This window comes from Dama dama, chromosome 15 (genome assembly GCF_033118175.1).
Source record: "Dama dama isolate Ldn47 chromosome 15, ASM3311817v1, whole genome shotgun sequence".
In the NCBI taxonomy this organism is placed as follows: Eukaryota; Metazoa; Chordata; class Mammalia; order Artiodactyla; family Cervidae; genus Dama; species Dama dama.
The window spans coordinates 83,387,026-83,407,676 of NC_083695.1; the positions used below are offsets into that span (position 1 = coordinate 83,387,026).

A 20,651-nucleotide genomic window follows, 5' to 3' on the forward strand; every position below is an offset into this window, starting at 1 on the left:
TTTAAAAGGTGGAAAAAAAGACTTGAAAAATTGGAACTATTTGGAGGTGGGAGCATTGAGATGTGAGATAAATGTGAGTAAGTGTGTTCTCAGCTCATGGAGAAAACTGGCTGCATGGAGAAAGAATTAACTCAACGGGCAGAGGAGAGGTGGTGCTGGAGTTCCCGGTTTCGGTCATTCCTGCAGCCCCGCTGCGGCTCTCTCCGTGGTGGGATGAGAGACCTTTTTGTCTCAGCTACTTTGGTTGCACTTCTGGCACGTGCAACCCAAAGTATCCTGACTCACAGAAAGAAAACTGTATCAAGCTATTTCACAGGCTTGGAGCTGGTTGTCCTTAAAACCCCTATTCTGGATCTTAAGAAAGATCATAGCAACTGTAGGAGATGACGTCAGAAGAGAGTTCCGCAAATTGGAAGTATCTGTACCGAAATCACATTAGGCTCCCAGAAAGAGCTTTCAGAACCAAACAAATAAAGAAAGCGCAGCTTCCGGTGTTCCCTAACTGCTTCTGACCTCGGAGCCTCCTCATCGATGCTCTGATCTGCTATTCTGCATCTAACCATCCCATGTGTCTCTAGGGTAGAAGGAGCACTGGACTGGGAGCCCTGATGCTGCTCACTTCTTTCATCTGATGTCAAACAAACCACTCACCCTCCATGGATGTCTCCTCATCTATAAAACGGAGGCCCAATGGGAGTGAAGTTCGAAACTCAAGTGCTGCGACTGCCTTTTGGGAAACGAAAAACAAACCACATGGTCTGACAACTCTTCAGTCATTTGATTCAGTTCAGTACCGTTCAATAAATATTGCTGAGTGACCACCCGCCCTCCCCTGCCCTGAGCCAGTTCTGTTTTGAGAGCTGGTGATATTGTAATGAGCAGGGGAGATGAGGGCTATTCTTACGCAGCTGATGGCCTACTGGGGGGCGGCAGAAAAATAAACAAGTCAGCCAAGAAATGAACACATAGGGACACTTTGAAAAAAGAGAAGTGCTATGAAGAAAGCAAAATGGGATGCAGAGTGAGTGAGTGAGCTCCTGAAGACAGCAGGGCAGGCTATTTGAAACGGGGCCAGTCCTAGAAGACCTGGGGCATGAGGCACCATGATAATAAACCTGTCTTGTTAGGTCGTACACCTAGCATGCAGTGATGGGCCTATGGCCAATGAAGGATGTGGATTAACAGTTGAAGAAATCCCCACGCACACTGCCTACCCAGTTTTGGTCTCTGCAACCCAAAGAACTGATATCAGACTCAACTTAAAAAAAAAAAGGGTATTAACTGAACAATGGCTTGAGTAAGGAAAAAATGCCCATCTGAACTCACATTTCCTTTGGCATTTCTTTGCTATGGATGGTAACTTAAAACTTTTCCAGGTTAATGCTGATTTGGCATCAGTTTTGCCCCCCGCCCCCCCACCGCCTTCAACAATTAGGTCCCACTCAGTTTGTCCAGCTGCTGACATCTTTAGAAAAAGACTTTCACCGTTGGGCTTCTAAATCCTTCTTCCATAATGATTCTGTTGGAAGGAAGGTACTAAAGCCTTAGTAGAAAAAGACTTTCACCGTTGGGCTTCTAAATCCTTCTTCCATAATGATTCTGTTGGAAGGAAGGTACTAAAGCCTTAGACATGGTGCCAGGCACATATCATCATTTAATTCTTTTAGAACTGAACTTGGTGAGGTTTTGTGACTCATCCTTGGTCACAAGTTACAAACCAATCACGCCTGCCTCTCAGTCCTGGGCTGGCCGCCTGGCCCCTTAACTTCTGAGCTTTACCAGTGGCTATGTCTACAAACGACAGGAAGCATCCCACAGGAGGCTTTAAACGACGCCACATTGTGGGAGCGCTTTTGCGGGGAGTTGATCTGCACAATGGCTCTGTGAGGTGTCTTGGACATTTTTATCATGACTTGTCAGCATCCCTTATTCTCTTTCTCAGCTTTGCTCCCTCTTTTCAAGGAACTGCACCTGCCTCATTCCAATGAATTGGATCTAGAGTCATGGCGATGGATCTTGCCAGGCACCAAAAAAACGGGAGGGAAGCTTCCAGTCCTCCCAGTTCAGTAGGTGGTTTCCTGGTAACAGAAGAGGCACCTGCTCCCTGTGGCCTGATTCTGTTGTGTGATTGAAAATTATACCTTTTCCCCCAGCCCTTCCTATAATTCTATAAACTGTAAAAAACAAAACAGAACAAAACAACCCTTCTAGGGATACAGTAGACTTCCCGGGTGGCTCAGTGGTAAAGAATCCACCTGCAAAGCAGGAGGAGACAGGGTTTGATCTCTGGGTCAGGAAGATCCCCTGGAGGAGGGCATGGCAACCCACTCCAGTATCCTTGCCTGGAGAATTCTGTGGACAGAGGAGCCTGGTGGGCTACAGTCCATAGGGTTGCAACTAAAGCAACTTAGCATGCAGCACGCACAGGGCAAGAATAGAATTTTTTTCCTTGACAGATAGACTTATACAGCAACATAATTATTTCTTTGGGTTCAACACCCTCTGATACCTCAAGGAAGCAGGGGATAATTGGTTTCTAGTTCTTTCAAATTAAGCTCAAGTAGAAAAACTGGACTAAGCTTTAAAAAATTCTGCTTTGGTAATTTATGAAATCTGGTGGCACTGAAAGAGTCAGAACAATGGTCTTTGAGTCTCCAAAATCACTTCCCCACATTTTCTCTCCTGTGCACACCCCATTTCGATATCTCTGGTCATCTCATAACTTCATTTAGAGCCACTTTGCAAGACAAGTCTTCCTTGCCAAAACCCTAGTCCAAATATAAATGAAAAAACAAGGGAAAAAATAAAAAGAAATGTACAAGGGTGTAGTCTACTAGTGCAATTAGCATTGACAATAGCTCCCTTTAACATTAGAAGAAATGGTGCTTTGTGTTTTTCCTTTGGGTTATGATTCTATTTTTAAAAACCTGTTTCATATATGATTTCTGAAGTTAGATGGGCTCTGAAGTTGCTCACCAATGTTTATCTCAGAGACTTGAATCCAGGGGAAAACGCAGAATGCCCTTTTCTGATGAGGTCACCCTGCAAGTCCAAGGCTGAGTCTCGAAAGCCTCAGTGAGATTGGAAATGTTATCTGGAATTTGGCCAAACCTCCAGAGTCACTTCTCAACATGTATTTACCGGCTCCCGTTTGCCCTACTATGTCCATCACCATTTCATCCTAGAAGCCCCAGCTGGACAGCATTTTGCAGCTGACAAAATGCTTTGCAAACATTCTCACTTGGCACTTACCACAGCACTATGAAGGCTGAGAAGGGAGCGCCAGTCTCACTTTGAAGGGGAGGAAGCTGAAGCACAGAGAGTTTAAGGGGCTTGCTCAACGTGACACAGAGCAGCAGGTCTTGAACCAAGCTTTCTTTTCTTTGGCTGTGTTGGGTCTTACCTGCAGCAGGTGGGACCTTCGATCTTTCCTGTACCCTGCAGGATCTTTAGCTGCAGCATTTGAACTCTTAGCTGTGGCATGTGGGAATCTAATTCCCTGACCAGGGATTGAATTCAGGTGCCCTGCAATAAGAGAGAATAGTCTTAGCCACTGGACTACCAGGGAAGTCCCTTGAACCAAGCTTTCTAACTTAAAATCCAGTGTGTTTTTCAAGGCCCTGTGGCTCTTCAACATTTTAACTTTATATGGTCTTTACTGCATTGCCAGTGATGGCCCCATTTTCTCCCTATGACACTAGAGTCATCATTCAGATAACCCCTGGGCATCTGACAAGGCCTTGGCCTGAGTTGCTTGGCCTCTGGCTACAGATCACACCGTTCTCCAAATTAACAGTACCTATTGGTAGCTGTCAGCTTCCATAGCTCCTCCTTTCCTTGGGTGAACACCCACTGGATTCTAGGAAGACAGAGATGGAGAGCTTCAGGCAGAGAATTCTCTGTGACCACTGGATGTCAGTACTGATCTACACCAGATGGCAGAACCTCTTCCAAAGCTGGGCAGAGCCACCAGCACTGGGATTTAAAATGGAGCAGGAGAGGCATGTTGATCAAAAGCTAAGTGTACCGTGACTCATATTTTAATTAAACAGTTGGGTTTCTGCAGCCCCATCTCTGAAGGCTGCTGTTCTTGGATTCCCCCTCTAAGTTGTTTGGCTTAGCTATTCTGGACCTGATCTAGCAGGAGAGAGAGCAACTGGGATTCCAAGCAAAGCTGAGGACATCTCTGTTGGCTGGTTAATTCTCTTTCCCAGGATGGTACAACTTCAGATGTAGCAAAAGTATCACCAAGCAAAGAGTTTAAGTAGCTGCCTTTGAGATGGGGAAATCAGAAGCCTTGGAGACCTCTGAGATTCTTTAAATTAAAATTATGGCAACGTGTAGTCTGAATAAAATGGGAGCAAAAAAAAAAAAAAAAGTTGCAAAGCAGTCACAAAATGTAGAAGGAGGGGAAGGAAGGGGAAGGTAGCACCATGTTCATCCCACTACTCCCAGACCTTCCAAAACGAACTTCCTCTCTGGAGGGACTTCTGGCTTTCCTTATTTGGCCACAGCCTCCTGCCACCTTTGTTTTTTGCTATTTCTCATCACAACTGCCCCCCCCCACACCCCCACACATTCATGTAAGTCTCCACATATTTGCTTCTGGTTTTGCCCATCTGCGATCCTCCCAACCTCCTCCACATTCTCCTCTTAAAAAAAAAAAAAAAGTTTTATTGAGATATAATTCACATACCACACAATCCACCTAAAGTGTAAGATAAAATCATTTTTTAGTATATTCACAGGTATGTGCAATATTTCACAGTTAATTTTAGAACATTTTCATCACCTTGAAAAGAACCCGATAAGCTTTAGCCATCACTTCCCAGTCCCCTCAGCCCCAGGCTACCAGTCCTGGACAACCCATAATCTACTTCCTTTCTGAATAGATTCCCCTGTTCCAGACATTTCATATAAATGGAATGGTATATGTGGTCTTTTGTGACTGGCTTCTTTCACTTGGCATAACGTCCCCAAGGTTTCTCGGTATCGGAGCGTGCGTCAGCACTTCATTCCTTTCTATGACCAAATAGAAATACTCTCACTCTCCCTACCTTTCAAAGTTCAGCCGAATCTTCACCTCCTCCAGGCTCTGTAGTTCCTCAGGCCCTTCTGATCTCTCCCTGGGATACTTTCAGTGTAGCATGGAATTGTCCCTGTGTCCTTTCTTGCCCTGTCAGATGGAGTCCCAGGCCAGTTCCCTGGGAAGCAGGCTCTTGTACACAAGAAGTTTACTGGAAATACTCTCATGCCCAGGCTCATGGGGGAGTGACAGGTGCAGGAGTGGGCAGAGGGAGAAGATGAACTGCAGCCCTGCAACCTTGGTCTCAGCCAGCCTCCAGGAGCGCTAACACGGGAGCGCTTTCAGAGTTGGGCAAAGACTGGGCATTTCCACCCCCTCGTCGAGACAGTGGAGGCAGCTGCTCCTGGAAGAAGGTGTGACCTTGGACATCTTGTCTCTCTTCAGCCCAGGGCAAGTCCTGGAGAGGGACTCAACTGAGGGCTGCGGCAAGCAGCGCCTTCAGTGACTCAGGGAAATGAGGACATCATGGTGTCCACTATGGACCAGAAGCCCCTCGAAGTTGGGGGCCACGTCATTCTTCCTACTTGCCTCTCCCCTTGTTCAAAATCAGGCTCTGGAGTCAGGCTGTAATGGATTCAAACGTCAGTTCTGTAGCATATTATCTGAGGAACCATAGAAACACTGCAAATTCCTTTAAGCCTGAGCTTCCTCACCTATGAAATGGGGCTAATAACAGTCCCTACCGTACAAAGTCTCTGGGAATACTGAGCTGATATTTGAAAAGCGTTTAACAGAATTGGTACATGTGTGTGTGTTTGTGTGTGTGTGTTAGTTGCTCAGTTGGGTCCGAATCTTGGCAACCCCATGGACTGCAGCCCACCTGGATTCTCTGTCCATGGGATTCTCCAGGCAAGAATACTGGAGTAGGGTAGCTATTCCATTCTCCGGGAGGACTTCCTGACTCAGGGATTGAACCCGGGTCTCCTGCACTGCAGGCAGATTCTTTACTATCTGAGCCACTAGAGAAGCACATATTGGTACATACCAAGTTCTCAATAAGTGTTAGTTACTGTTGTTATTAATGTTATTATTAGCAGATGCTCAAGGCAATCTGATCATCAGCTGACAAAGGAATGGGAGCTGATATAAACTAAAGGGCAACAAATGAATCAGATGTCAATATTGAGATGTTAGTATTCTAAGGTAGAAAGTTATTTTTTAAATTAGGAACTATTTCAAACATTCAGAAAGGCATAGGGATATACTGAATGTTCATGTTCCCACCATTGAAACTGATTTGCAGAATTATAGATATATTTGAAGCCTTTTGGGTACCCCTACCCAATATGCACCTGCCCCCAAGGTAAATCTTACAGATGATGTTTATCATTCTAAGGAATGTCTCACTGCTGCTGTGTATGTCTGAATCTCTAGATAAAATATCATGTTTTCTGTATGTTTTAAAACATTTAGGTAAATGACATCATCCCTTCTGCTTTTTTGTTTGTTTGTTTGTTTGTTTTTTGCTTTTTTTTTCAACTCCACAGGATGCTTGATGTCAACTGTGTTTTTTGCTGTGACTCTGGCTCATTTATTTTCCCTGCAGTATAAGAATAAAAAGACTGCTCCCAAAGTATAAGAAGCGGAGGGAAAGAGCCCCTTTCTGAGTGAGCTGCTTGGTTCCAACTTCTTTCCAGCCACTCTCATCTTCTGGGGGAGGAAGTGTAGCCTAGAGGTTAAAGCCACTGGAGCTGGATTCTATAGGTTTGAATCCCGAGTCTACCATCTGGGGAAACTCGGGTAAGCTCCTTAACCTCTCTGTGCCTTGCTGCCTCATCTGTAACACGAGAACAATAACACCTCACGCCCACTTCAGAGGACTCCCTGGGAACACTTCATGAAGAAGCTCGAGGTGTGGTTCTAGCCGGGTCAGCTAGGACTCTTCTACTTGGGTTGTTTCTAAGCAGATGACATGGAACGTAGCTCCATGAAGCATCATCCCAGTCACTATGGCCTGATTCCTTCTCCGTAGGGGAGGGCAGCTTTACAGACCTGGATTTTCCACATTTGGGAAAGCTGGGGTGCTAACGTGGAAAGCTGACTGTCCGATTTTGTGGTTCCATATCCTGCTGGTGGCTCCTGGCCCCATCGTGTAGAGAGGGCTCCCGGCTCCCGTCTATCACTGCCTTTGAACTGTCCAGCTCCCTCGAGGCCAGTCTTAGTACTGCCCCCGTCGCACAGATGAGCAGATGGGCTCAGGGATGTAAACTGACCTGCGATGAATAAGTGAGCTGTGCTGGGCGGTGCCCATCGCTTCAGTTGTGTCCGACTCTTTGTGACCCCACGGGCCGTAGCCCGCCAGACTCGTCTGTCCATGGGATATTCCTGGCAAGAATACTGGAGTGGGTAGCCATTCCCTTCTCAAGGGGATCTTCCTGACCCAGGGATGAAACCCATGTCCCCATTGTCACAGGCTGACTCTTTACCTGCTGAGCCACTGGAAGCCCAACCTTCCAGAGACGTGAACCCATCTCCTTATCTCAAATCCTGTGACCTCCAGCTGTCTACTTGGCCTCCCCAAATTCTATCACTGATTTTCAGCCTTTTGTTTTCTCGCTTGAGAACAGGGCAGGACTGGAGGCTGGGGAGGGAAGAGAAGCAGTTTTCAGGACCACTCACCCCATGGGAGGCATGACCTGCTGCTGGCTTTGTAGCATCAACAATCACACGGCAGAAAGCCATGTGAGAACCAGAGGCTGTTTTGTGGATTTTTCTGTCTTTCCTTGAGGACTTTAGCTGAGTCATCACAATGTGCTTTCCAAAAGGCTGAATAGCCAGCAGGGTGGGTATGGGGAGAATCAGTGGGTAGGTGACGAGCGTGGAGGCAGATGGTGGTCAGCCAGCTCGACTTGCGTTCATTCAGACGCACAAGTTTTGTCTTGCCTCACCTTGAAATGCAGCTTCCATGGGGGAAAAATTGTCAAGGTAGACAGATTCTCTCCTTTTTTGAAATGTCTTATGACTATTCTTGCATGCAGTTATTTCTTTTAAAATAATTCATAGTGGCAGAGCTCACTGCCATTAATCAGCTTCTGTTTCCATTACAAAACCAATTTTGGAAGGTGATGGTGTCTGCTATTTCATCTTCTTCAGGACTTAAACTTTATGTTTTTCTATTTAAAAAAGGGAGCAGTTTGTGTGTATGTTTTAATATACTAAGGGCCTGGACTCTTTGGGGGTGGGTTAGCAGTAGGAATTTAGGCAAGAACAATGAGAGTAAAGAGGTTTCAACTCCCATGATGACTTTGACCAATTTGTATTGGGTGACCGGAGTGCTGAGTTGAGAAGGATTCTGAGACTGTGTACAGCATCAGTGGACAAGAGCTGTGATTGATTAGTGATGTCTGTCATGAATCTCTGCGTGGGAAGGGAGAGCCCAGAGAGAACCCTGCAAACACTCATTTGTAAATAGAGTAAGCTTTATAGTTTTCTCCTAAGATAAACCTTTATTTCTTTGTAGCACTTGATGGTTTGGAAAGCATTTTCATGTGCTTTGTATTCATTGAACCACTCCATCATCTGTGTGAACTAAGTAGGGCTAATCTGTTTTCATAGTAATTCATTTATCCTTTGAATATTTATTGGCGGTTATTGTACTAGGCTGTGGTAGATCATCTGTAAGGAAGATGACCACCAATGTCTTCCCTTCCGGTTCATGAATGCTGTCCCTCAACAAGAAGTAGAATCGAATTTCCTTCTAGAATCTGAACTGCTCTTACTGATGTGCTTGACTAATAAGATGCAGCTGAAATGATATTTGGGGACTTCTAATGATAGGTCTTCAGAGCTTCTTTCAGCCTGTGTCTTCTTGAAATGTTTGCTTTTGATTACACTTCTGGGACTAGAGAGGGGGTCCCAGCTGAGCCCAATCTTCCAGCCATCCCTTTGCAGCACCAGCGATATGGGAAGCCGTCCTGGGCTCTCCAGCCCAGTCAGTGACCAGCTGAATGTCACTGAGTCACCCCAGTTGAGACTGTGAATACAAGAAGAATCACCAAGATGACTTCTGTATAAATTCCTGACTCACAAAATTATGATGTGAAAAGAGTGTTATTTTAAATGAGTAAGTTTTGGGATAGCTATGTAGCAGTAGGTAACTGGGACATTGGCTTCCAGAGATGAGTAAGACCCAGTTTCAATCCGTAAGCTCATAGTCTCTTGGGAGAGATGGACCCATGAACAAACAAATCATAATTTGGTGAAACCAAACATGTACAAGATCGCTCTATTTAAAAGGGGGCTATTCTGACCCTGCCCATGTTTCATGGTAAAACTAAAGTGAGGAACTGAGGACAGTTCTCGAATTTTGTTAGATCCCATATGTCTTCTCGGGGCTTCCCTGGTGGCTCAGACGGTAAAGAATCTGCCTGCAATGCTGGAGACCCGAGTTCAATCCCTGGGTTGGGAAGATCCCCTGAGGAAGGGAATGGCTACCCACTCCAGTATTCTTGCCCACAGAATCCCCATGGACAGAGGAGCCTGGTGGGCTACAGTCCATGGGGTCACAAAAAGTTGAACACAACTGAGCAACTAGACACACATCTGTCTTCTCAGTGTGAGGCAAGGGTGGCGTCCTTCTGGCATAAGTCAGTCAGACGGAAGTGTACCATTGTCCACCTGGCGCTCTCTGTGCGTGTGTGACTGTGTGAAAGAGGACCTTTTGGGTCACAGGATCAGAGATGCACTCAGGTTGTTTCAGATTACAAAGGAAACTGAAGTGCTCCACCTCCTCAAGCAGCCATGCCTCAGGAAGACTCCTCTCCCTCCAACATCGTTCCCCTCCTTTCAGCAAATCATTCCACTGCTCATGCTCATATTTAGTAGCAATTTTCTGCAGCTCTCAGTGCCCCAGGAGAGAGTCTGGTTGGTTTAGCTTCTGCTCTAGAACAGAGCTTTGGCTCCTAGTCAATCATAAATCCTGCCTTTGGGGCTGTTATCCAACTCCCGGTGAACTAGGTGCAAAGCATGGTAGACCCTCTATGGGCATCTTAGAAGAGGTTTATGAGAAAGCAGACCCCTGAGTTGCCCCCACAAGGGGAGGAGTCTTTGGCAGGCATGATTATGATTGCTGTAGTTAGGGCTGAACTGTGCAACTGATCACCCCTTGCAAATTACAGGCCGTGGCTCTGAACCCAGAATTCCCAGTTTCCAACCAGTTGGCCAAACCCAGTGGCAATGGACAAGGTGCATCCAGGGGAGGCCACTTTTGAGAATAAATTCCCTTGGGAAACTCCGAGGGCAGCTTAAATCTCAAGAAAGCAACTCATTAGGAGCTCGGGAAGCTGTTTAATTGCCCTGTCCAACCAAGATGCAGTGCTGCCTGGCCAGCTTGCTGAAAAATAATGAAGTCACTAGAAGTCCCAGCTCCCTCCCTGCCTGCCCAGGTTCCCTCCTGCTTCCTCTTTGTCCATCCTCTCACCCCAGGCACTGTGGCCGCCCTGCTGCCCAGAGGCCCTTGCTGTGGTGCTCTGTAACCTGTCTGTCCCTGCGGCAATCAGATTCTCAGAAAAGAATATACAGGACCAGGCAAAGGGATGATTTGCTGAACTGTTAATGTAGTCGCTTGAAAGTTATGTTTACAAAGGTAGAAGGAGTAAATCACATAGAAATACTACTCATCTCTCCTTAGAAAAATATGACAGTTCAAGAAATTCATCCAGTCTTGGAAAAGCTGTGATTTTTGGTTGCCATGGCAACACCCGCCTCCTCCCTGGAGCTACCCTGGAGCAGGCTAGTTGCAGGCTGGAGGAGAGTGCAGTGGGGGGCAGCGAACCACTGGAAATGGAGCTGGGAGGCCATGTTCTAGTTCCAACTCCGCTGAGGACCAGTCCCCCTGGGCTTCCCAAAGAGGAGTGCTGCATCATAGATCTTAAAAGTCTTTTCCAGCAGGAACACTGCATGGTAACTATCTACCCATTTATACTGATCTATGTTTATATCTACTGTCCCTCTTCCGGGATCTTGGTTCCCCGACCAAGGATTGAACGCAGGCCACGGCAGTGAAAGTTCCAAGTCCTAACCCTTGGACTGCCAAGGAATTCCCCCATCCATGGTAATTATCTGAAGTTAAGGGACCCTAGGCCCTTTTAAGGGGATCTAGCATGTGAAACTGCTTGGTACTAGGAGACATTCTCCCACAGGATGGGTTAAGGTGTGAGGCGGGGCCTCCAGTTCCCTGAGAAAGGCCAAGTCCAGCAGAGGGCGTCTCTTAGTTCTTTTCCACTAGGGGGCAGCACTTAACTTGCTGGCCACAGGTTCTCTCCACTGGAACCTGGAATCTTGAGGGACCCAAAGAGGTAGAGACTGTTCCGGCTGGTAGCCGCTGAATTGCTGGTGTAATGACTGTGACCGGGAGTGTCCCCTGGTGCCAAGAGTGATGTATCAACCAAGCTTTTCTTGTGGCATGACCCTGACTGTGTTCTCTGTTAACCTGGTCTTGCCTCTTTTACTGCTTTTTCTTTAATTTTCTAAGCAATGGCTTCCCAGGTGGTGCTAGTGGTAGGCTTTCATCCCTGAATCAGAAGATCCCCTAGAGCAGAAAATGGCAACCCACTCCAGTATTCCTGCCTGGAGAGTTCCAGGGACAAAGGAGCCTGGCAGCTACAGTCCACAGGGCTGCAGAGTCAGACACGACTGAGAGACTTGGCACAATACTTTCAGTAAGGATTTGGTGTTTTCTCTTAGGTTGGCCAGGGTTGATTTCTCTCTCTCTCTCTGTCAATTTAGTGGCAGCTTGGGGTTTCACACATCAAGTGACACTCAGCCGGTTCTTCCTATATCACCACCATCTCACATCCACTTGACTTGACTTTAATCATCCCTGTTACTGGAATATCTTACAGTATTACTTTTCTTTGGCTAATGTATTAATAACAAAGTACCCAAAACTTAAAGGATGTGAATGTATCTTAGAGTTCTGCAGGTCGGATGTCTGACACAGTTCTCACTGGGCCAAAATCAAGGTGTCAGCCAGGCTGCTCTTCATTCTGGAGGGTCTGGGGAAGAATCCATTTCCTTTATCTTTTTTGGCTTCTAGAAGCTGCTCATGTTCCTTGACTCATGGCCCCTCTTCCTCCACCTTCAAAGCCAGCAGTAGCTGGTATGTCTTTCTCCCATTGAATCACTCACTGTTCTTTCTGCCTCCTTCTACATTTAAGGACCCTTGCGATCACTTTGGTCCCATCCATATAATCCAGGATAATCCTTCAATTTTCAGGTTAGCAGATTACCAACTTTAATTCCATTTGAAGCCTTAATTCCCCTTTGTCATGCTAGGTAATGTATTTCCAGGTTCCAGGGATTAAGACAGGAACATTTGATGGGGGTTGTCATATTTTGCATGGGCTTCCCAGGTGGCTCAGTGGTCAAGAATTTGCCTGCCAATGTAGGAGACGCAGGAGATGCAGGTTCAATCCCTGAGTAGGGATGATCCCCCATTGGAGAAAGTGGCAACCCATTCCAGCATTCTTGCCTGGGAAATCCCACAGATAGAGGAGCCTGGCGGGCTACAGTCCATGGTGTTGCAAAGAGAAGGACATGATTTAGCGACGAAGCACACACATATCATATTTTGCCTTCCATACTCACATTCTTTCTGAAGTCAGGATTTCTCATCCTGAAAAACCATTTCTTTGGTCCTGCTACCTACGTGCACGTGCTACCCAGCTCTCCTGGATTCCATGCTAAGCTCCTTGGAGGAGGGTCTACTCTTGCTGTTTCCCATCCTTTTCACTCACTCCTTTTAAAAAAAAACTGAGATATGATTCATATACCATAATAGTCATTCTTTTAAAGTGTACAATTTAGGGGTTTTAGTGTGTTCACTATAGTGCAAAGCCATCAGCGCTATCTAATTCTAGAACATTATCATTACCCTAAAAAGAAACCTTATACCCTTCAGCAGTCACTCCCAGTTCCTTCCTTCCTCAGTCTCTGGCAACCACTGAACTTCTCTCTGTGTCTATGAATCTATCTATTCTAGCCTGAACAGTTCATATAAACATAATCATAGAATATGTGGCCATTTATATCTGGCTTTTTCCACCAAATTCCCTGGTAGCTCAGGTGGTAAAGAATTCACCTGCCACGCAGGAGACACCGGTTCGACTCCTTGGTTTGGAAGATCCCCTGGAGAAGTGAATGACAACCCACTCCAGTAATCTTGCCTAGAGAATTCCATTGACAGAGGAGCCTGGTGGGCTACAGCCCATGGGGTTGCAGAGTCGGACACGACTGAGTGACTTTCACTTCATAGTGTTTTCAAGTGCCATTCACTCTTACATATCTCCCAACCTGGCTTCCATGAACCTTCCCCATGCTTCACTTGCTGAGCTCCCTGTGACGTCCACTCAGTTGCTCCCAAATTTCATGGCCTTTCATGGCCTCAGTCAGTCACTGGTGGCAGCCTCCCTCTTGGAACACTCCATCCTTGGCTTCTACCATGATATGCCCCTTCCTGGTTCTCCTTCCATCTCTACATTCTTGCTTCTCCTCTGGCCTTAGTCTCTCCCCTGGTCTGCTGAAAGGAACTGCCCCGCAACGGTCAGCCTGGGTTCTCTGCTGTTTCCTGTATCCCAGAGGTTCTAACACCACTAACACCGGCTGGGACCTTAAATTGTAGATAACATTTTGTGCATGCATCCGTAGCATTCATCTGCTTCTCAAATTGGTCCATGAACAGTAAAGTGTTAAAAGCCACAGCTATATAATCTTTCTGCCTCTGAGAAGAGAGGTTGCCAAGAAGCTTTGGGTTGCAAGTGACAGAAACCCAATTTAAGCCAAGTTGGACAAAGAAGGAATTTAGAGACTTACATGCCTGGAGTAGCTCAGAGAACTCAAGGAAGCACAGCAGCTCTATGGATTTGGGTGAACTGGAATCAGGAGCATGCTGCTGTCGGAATTTTTATTTTTCAACTATGCTTGGCTTATTCTCTCCTTAAAATTAGCTTTTTCACACACCACAGAGGCTGGTGCCTGGCAGCCCTCAATTCCTTCCCACTCTGGGACTCAAAGACCAAACCCTTCTCCTCCAACTGCAACTTAAAAATCCTGAGGCAGGGCTCTGAGCACCCTGTGTTGGGTCACATGTGGCCAAGTGAGTTGTGTGCTAGGATTGTGTTGTGTACCCTTGTATATTGTGGGGCAGGGCTCAGCGGTCCTGCCAGATGCCCCTAATGGGCATCAAGGGGGAGCAGCTCTTAGAAGAGGTGTGTGTGCATGTGCTGGACAGTGAGAAACAGCAGATGTCTCCTTCAGGAAACTGCCAGCCACTGTTGCCATGACGACCACCATGTGGCTAATTCCTAGTTATCCAGATGTCTCCTGAGGTCCACCCGGTGGTCCACTGGCACCCCCAAACTGAGCATCTCTGGGGTCCCCAGTCTTGTCAATGGCACCACCCCCAGCAAGTCTCCCAAGTTTCTCCCAGTTTCTTGCCCCATTGAATGGATGTCCCCTCTCCTGCCTAGGTAGTGGCGCAGGCCCACTTATCTTTGCACTTCAACATCTTTCCTAGCCCTTGTTCTCATCCCCAAGGCTCCCTGTCTAGGGAAGACCCTCAGTGCCCGAGCCTCAATCCGCCCTCCTGAACTGTTAGTGAGACCCCCTGCCTCAAGGCAGATTCAGCCAGCATCCACGGAGCCCCTACTCCAAGCCAGAAATGTGCTCAGCATCACTTAAAAAAATCTGCATAACAATTCCATGAGTAAGATAGTGTTATCACTGATTTATAGGTTAGGAAAGTGAGCTTTAGTAAATTAAGGGCTTGTTGAAAGAGGCAGGGGTGGTGGAGGAGAATTTGAACCTGGGTCTCTAATAGAATATATTCTGGTTTCCCTCCACTGCCTTTTCAAATAGTTGCCTAATGAATTTATTTTATTTATTTTTATACTATTATTTTATTTTCCTAATTATGAAAGATTACAATATGCTGATTTTGACTCACACAGCTGTTCTGAAAACTGTAGTTTATAAAAAAGTGTCCTTATAAAAATGTGGGGCCTTGCTCATTGCTCACAAAGGGAAGTTCTGTGGAGGTCACCCTGATATCCAGGCCTCCCTGCAAGCTGGGGGGTCCCTCTCTCCTGCTGGGTGTCTGGGGTCACCAGGAGAGAAGAAAGCTTGTTTCCAAAAATAATTAAGCAGGAGAATCCAGTGTTAAGCACTTAACATGGAGTGCTTGATAATAAAGTAAGCATCTGATAAGGTTACTTATCAGATAAGACTGCATGATATGATAGTTATAAGACAGTTATGGTGGTGGTTTATTCGCTAAGTCATGTTCGACTCTTGTGACCTCATGGACTATAGCCTGCCCAGCTCCTCTGTCCATAGGATTCTCCAGGCAGGAATACTGGAGTGGGTTGCCATTCCCTTCTCCAGGAGACCTTCCTGATCCAGGCGGCCTCCTGCATGGCAGGCTGATTTCTTTACCAACTGAGCCACCAGGGAAGCCCATAAGACAGTTAGCCACAGCTTTAAATCAGAGTTCTGAGGGGAGAGCGGGTACAGCTGCACTGTCCTGGCTGCCCTGGAGGAGGCACCCTGTGGCCTCCTCTGGGTGGCTTCCACAGGCTCTGTTTGTTTGCTTGTTAATGTGCTGGTTTTCAGTCTGTCCCCCCAGCCCCCCAAATACGCTGCAAATGAGGACCTTGCCTGTCTTCTTCAGGACCAGTGCTAGACCATGAGTAGGTGCTCCATACTTACTGGCTAGGTAGATGGACGGTTGGATGGCCCGGAGGGAGAAGGAAAAGAGTTTCTAGTTAAAGTCCCAGAATGAGATATTCTGAATTGTTATTACATCACCCAGTGTTGTCATTCAGTTGCTAAGTGGTATCTAACTCTGTTGCGACCCCATGGACTGTAGCCTACCAGGCTCCTCGGTCCATGGAATTTCCCAGGCAAGAATACTGGAGTGGGTTGCCATGTCCTTCTCCAGGGGATCTTCCCAACCCAGGGATCGAAACCCTGTCTCCTGCTTGGCAGGCAGATTCTTCACCACTGAGCCATCAGTTCCACCCAAGTGGTCATTTATTTCCTACTGAGTAGGTCAAGTGTGCCTGAACAGGGGAACTCTGCAAGGACAGGGCCTCCCACCAGTTATAGAAGGCTCCATGCTCCCAGGCCCTCCAGGCTGCTCCTCCCACAGTCAACTTCCTGCTATAGAACACTGGGCTGCTCTCTAATTGACCTTGAAAGAGGCGGTGTTTACAGCTGCAACTTAGCAGCCATTGATCGTGAATTGATTAAGCCAGCATTCTGAAAAGAACTACAGGAACAGGGACAAAGAACCCCGTGTTCCGAGGATTTCACACCATCCATTTGCATCCAGTGTGTGTGTGTGTTTTTAAAAAATAAACAAACAATTAATGAATTACTTAGGAGAGGAAACAGGTCCAAATTTTTCTCAGCAGGAGGGCACACTGGCTGCCTAGATCCTTGAAAGGGCATTCCCAGCCCTCATTAGCTCTAACTGGAGAGGTCTGTCCATTCTCCCAAGCCGGCAGCTGATCAGGGCTCAGAGGTTGGGGCTTCATCAGAGATTGTAAACTCTTTGGATCTGTTTTTTTTTTTTTTTTTTTGTGGCAATTCCAGCACTTGGCAGGGCACCCGGAAAGAGCAGAAAACCTGGGTTCTCGTCTTGGCTCTGCCTGGCTGAGCTTGACTAGGCAAGTGACCTCCCTTCTGGGGCCTCAGATCACTCATGTGTAAAATGAGGGGGTTGGAAAAGAACACTGGTTTCTAAACCTTTTACTTTTTTTGCCCTGAAATCTGTTCTTTAAATGAAAGCTAAGTGGGTCTCCTCTTCCCCTCCAGCATGTTGAAATGAAAGTTGGAAAAAAAGATGGGGTAGGAAGAGGCAATGGGGTCCCCTACGCCCCCACTCCCAATCTACAGTCTGAGAAGTGGGATCCATGGAACTGCCCAGCTTCTGTGGCATGCAATGTGAAAACCACTTCATGCTCTCCTGCCCAGCTCTAATTGGAGTTGTTCCTCATCAGAAGAAGCCTAATGCTTGTAGTATCTAGGAGTTGTGCATGGTTGCTAGTAATAAAGTATTAGTCACTCAGTCGTGTCTGACACTTTGCGACCCCATGGACTGTCATCTGCCAGGTTCCTCTGTCTGAATTTCTCCAGGCAAGAATACTGGAGTGGGTAGACATTCCCTTCTCCAGGGGATCTTCCCAACCAAGGGATCGAACCCAGGTCTCTTGCATTGCAGGCAGATTCTTTACCTTCTGAGCCACCACAGGAACCTGATAAGTAAAAGTTTAGGCAGATTGAGGGGGTTGTTCATTCATTCGGTAATGAGAAGTCTGAAGGCAGGCACTCCACGAGTAGTATGGTAGCTCCACAGCATCATCTGGGAGAAGAGTTCCAAACTCCTTTTATTTTTCTATTCCTTTATTCTGAGCATATGGCTCCCATCCTCAAAGTTGGCTCATGGTTAGAAAATGGCTGCTGAAGCTCCAGACATAACACTCACATTCTAAACAAGAAAAAGGTGAAACGGAAGAAGGGCAGACAAGCACTTGCCAATTCAGTCTGCTCCCTTTAAAAAGTTTCCCTGGGTGCATTACTGGAGATTCCAGCTGATGTCACCTTGGCAAGAACAGTGTCACATGACTACTGGTTGCAAAGGAAGCCAGAAAACATTAGTATCATCATTTTTTTAAACCAAGGTGTATTGGCACCCAGCATAAAATCGGTGTTCTGCTAATAATGACAAGCAGAGACTGGATATTGGGTGGGCCACAGGAAAAGTCAACAGCTAACAGCTCCGGAGCACTTATTAAATATCATGTATGCATTATCTCATTTAATTCTCATAACTGCCTAGTGAGGTAAACACTCATCATTCCCATTTTATAGCTGAGGAAGTCAGAGCTCTAAGAAGTTAAGTGACTTGGCCATAGCAAACAAGTGATGAAGCCAAGATATTAACCCAGGCACTCAAGCTAGAGTCCAAACCCTTAACCACCAGATTATATTGCTATGGTAAAGACCAAAATGTAGATTACATGCAGGGCTTTTCAATGCTGTTTCAGCATCTTTAAAAAAGAGAGACACAGCAGTCCACAGTGCCTGCCTTTTCTCCTCCTCTGCAGTTTCCACATCCTCTTTCTCCTGGTAATGACAACTGCGGTGGCAGACTGAACTGGCTATGATGCATTTACCAGAAAGTAAGTGTTTTAGATACGGTTTGGAGGGAGTTCAGGGGAAACATTTTCAGGGACTTGACTTACAGAAATGATTGATGAAGCAAGATTAAAAGAGCTAAGTCTATATGAGCTGGCACAGTATGAAAGGAAGGGAGGGAAGAAGGCAGCATGGAAGTTGAGCACGTAGGCAGCCTGAGAGTTCCAGAAACCTAGGGGAAGGCTGCAGTCCACGAGGCAGAGGGCTCACAACTCAGATCCCATTGGAAAGGGACCAACAGCAAGCCCATGGCAATGTCTTTTAAGTCGTTTCATATTTACAGACCACTTGGGCCACATTTTTCTCCTTTAATCATCACAATATTATCCCAGGTGACATCACATACCCCGGGCAGTGGGAGATCCAGGAGTGTGGACAGCATCAAAAGCAGCATCTTGGGCTTCCTTGGTGGTCCAGTGGTTAAGAATCCACCTGCCAGTACAGAGGACGAGGGTTTGATCCCCAGTCTAGGAAGATCCCACATGCTGCAGAGCAACTAAGCTCATGTGCCAAAAACGACTAGCTCACATGCCACAACTACTAAAGTTGCCTGCACACCCTGGGGCCCATGCCCCACAAAAGAGAAGCCAACTCAGTGAGAAGCCCACGCACCACAACTAGAAAGTAACACCCCCTTACCACAACTAGAGAAAACCCATGTACAGCAGTGAAGACCCAGAGCAGCCAAACATAAATAAATAAATAAAATTAGAAAGTGGCATCTTCATTCAGTACATCTACTATGACGTCCATTGTCATAGTTGCACAATAAAAGTTCTCTGTAGCTAATGCAGCTTAGAACCAAATCCATGGACATAGCCCTTGTGGGTCAAGATTTCTCTTAAGGGAAGTGCAACTTCAGCTTGTTCACCAGGAGGCAGACTTCCAGAAGAGAAAGTAGGAATACTCCACTGTAAGACCAAGGAGTAACGCAAACTAAATTCTCATGAGCCAACACAGAAAGAGCTAGCTCCTAACCTGGCATTTTATTTTCTAATTGAGTTCTTTTTTAACGGGGGCTTTCTGGGCTTTTGGTAACATTCTATATCTTGATCCATTTGTGAAAATTCACTGTGCTTCACTGAATTCATTGTGAAAATTCATATTTGCATTTTCTTTACAAAACAAAACAAAACAAAACAAAAACCCCAAAACACACAAAAACAGGCATCTTCAACATTTCAAGGTGCTAAAATGGCATTCTGGTTAAGACTGTGATGTGGCAGAGACCACTAGGTGTCTCACAATCTCATTCTCTGCTTCCTCCTTAGAAGGAGACTCCTGATTTTTAACTGGGCACAGGGCTAGCTGGAATGAAACTACTGTACATCTTCCACCTTCTCTTGCAACTGAGTGTTGCCTTGTGACCAAGTTCCGGGCAATGGGATATGTGATAATCATAGTAAGCAGTTTTAAGAAGTCACCTTCTTTCCTTCCCTTCTCCTTCTTGTTGGCTTGAAAGTAGATGAAATGGCTGGATCTTTGCAGCTATCATAGTCCAGGAGGTGGAAATTGTGCTGTGGATGTTGGCACACAGCTCAACTGGTCCTTGAGTATCACATAGCTCCCACAGCAGCCCTAAACTGTTTTTCTCCAATTCCCTTTTTATAAAGGTGAATAAACTATCCTGCTTAAGCAGCTGTTTTGGGGTTTCTCTGATTTGTAGCCAAATTTAATCCCAATAGATATATAGGATGGACACCAAATTCAGACTCTTTTGAGGAGAAGGAGGAGAGAGTGTGATCAATTTCAATTCTATTGGTAAAATGTTTGTTTCTTAACCTGGGTGGTGGGCATACAGGTGGTACTTATGTTAAATTTTAAACTTTTGGGGGTGTATCTAAGTATCACACATTAAATCTCTTCATATGTATTGGTAAAAACAGTGTCAAAGCAAGACCATGAGATACATAGAAAAATAATCAAATGGTGGCCGTTTGGGTCTTCACCCCAGCTCTGGGTTCAGATCAGCTTTGGTGTGAGAGCCTAAGTGCTATCTCTAAATAAGCTTCATGGACAGAATGAGCAAGATTTGAATGGGCAAGGGTGGGTTCAGCCTGTGGATACCAAACCCAGTGTCTGGGAGCAGGAAGGGAAGAAGAAGAAGGTAAGAGCTTGGCACCATTCTCTCCCCCACTCTGCCCAGGCCCTGTCTGGGATGGGTCACCCAGAAGCGCTCACTGCAAACAAGCCATGGAAAGGTCTCTTTTTCCCATCCACCTACCTCATCCCTCTGCTCTCCACCAATCCCCACTTTTATTTTAAGGGAGTAAAAATAAATGTATTTAAAATCCTATATTTGCATGACAACAAATTCAACTGCTGCTGCTGCTTCTGCTAAGTCGCTTCAGTCGTGTCCGACTCTGTG

The 20,651-nt window shown here is 46.2% G+C and overlaps 1 long non-coding RNA gene across 3 annotated transcripts in view; it reads right to left on the bottom strand.

Moving 5' to 3' along the window:
• The window catches only part of LOC133070464 (uncharacterized), a 126,237-nt gene that overhangs the window by 24,364 nt on the left and 81,222 nt on the right, over nt 1–20,651 (bottom strand). For 2 of the 3 annotated variants that reach the window (XR_009696154.1, XR_009696152.1), the window contains 2 exons: nt 3,800–3,859; nt 3,404–3,525 (listed from right to left, as the gene is read on the bottom strand). This is a non-coding gene — a long non-coding RNA (uncharacterized LOC133070464). The remainder of the gene's footprint in view (nt 1–3,403; nt 3,526–3,799; nt 3,860–20,651) is intronic. The other variant, XR_009696153.1, reaches the window with a different exon arrangement.